The sequence below is a fragment of the Chrysochloris asiatica genome, unplaced genomic scaffold (assembly GCF_000296735.1).
Source record: "Chrysochloris asiatica unplaced genomic scaffold, ChrAsi1.0 scaffold00005, whole genome shotgun sequence".
Classification (NCBI taxonomy): Eukaryota; Metazoa; Chordata; class Mammalia; order Afrosoricida; family Chrysochloridae; genus Chrysochloris; species Chrysochloris asiatica.
The window spans coordinates 7,700,106-7,701,539 of record NW_006408523.1 but is presented as its reverse complement, the minus strand read 5'-3'; positions in this window follow the sequence as shown (position 1 = coordinate 7,701,539).

Here is a 1,434-nt window from a genome sequence, read left to right as displayed (position 1 = left end):
TTCAAGAGATAGCATATGATCAAGAGCCAATGGTACTGGAGGAAGGAGTCCAACATGCACTGAAGGTAAAGAACAAGGCTCTGGGAATTGATGGAATATAAATTGAAATCTTTCAGCAAATGGATGCAGCACCAGAGCCACTCACTCATCTATGCAAAGAAATTTAGAAAGCAGCTACCTGATCAACTAACTGATTGGAAGAGGAGATCTTTATTTGTGCCACATTTGATCTGTATTCAACAGAATTTGGAAATCATCAGGCAATTTCATTAATATCACATGCAAATACGATTTTGCTAAAGATAATTTAAAAATCGCTGCAACAGTACATTGACAGGGAACTGCCAATGGTTCAAGCTGACTTCAGACGAGGACGTAGAATGAGAGACATCATTGATTGACATCAGATGGATCTTGGCTGAAGCAGAGAATACCAGAAAGATGATTACCTGTGTTTTATTAGCTATTCAAAGACTTTTGGTTCATGACAAGCTATGGACAACATGGCAGGGACTGAATATTGTGGAACACTTAATTGTGCTCATGAGGAACCTGTACATAGACCAAGAGGCAGTTGTTCAAACAGAACAAGGGGACATTGAAAGGTAGAGCCAGGGTTGTATTCTTTCACTACACTTAATCTGTATGTTGTTGTTGTTGTTGTTATGTGCCGTGGAGTCGGTTCCAACTCACAGCAACCCTGTACTGAGCAAATAATCTGAGAAGCTGGATTAAATGAAGAAGAACATAGCATCAGGATTGGAGGAATACTCATTAGCAACTTGTGATATGCAGATGATACAACTTTGCTTGTTGAAAGTGAAGAGGACTTAAAATACTTCTAATAAAGATCAAAGACCACAGCCTTCAGTATGGGTTGCACCTAAAGGTAAAGAAAACAAAAGTCCTCACCATTGGACTAATAAACATCATGATAAATGAAAAAAAGATTGAAGTTGTCAAAAATTTCATTTTGCTTGGATCCACCATCAACATTCATGGAAGCATCAGTTAGAAATCAAATGACGTGTGGCCTTAGGTAAATCTGTTGCACAAGACCTCTTTAAAACATTCAAGAGCAAAGATGTAATTTTGAGGACTAAAGTATGCTTGTCCCAAGCCACGGTATTTTCAATAGCTTCATATGTCTTTGAAAGTTGGGCAGAAAATAAGAAAGACCATAGAAGAATGCTGCATTTGAGCTGTGGTGTTGGAGAAGAATATTAAAAGTGCCATGAACTGCTAGAAGAACAAACACATATGTGTTGGAAGAAGTACAGCCAGGATGCTCCTTAGAAGCCAAGATGGTGAAACTTCACCTCTCACACTTTGGACATACAGAAGGGACTAGTCCCTGGAGATGAATATCATTCTAGGTAGTTGGAGAGTCAGAGAAAAAGTGGAAGACCCCAAGATGTGTTGGCACAGTGGCAG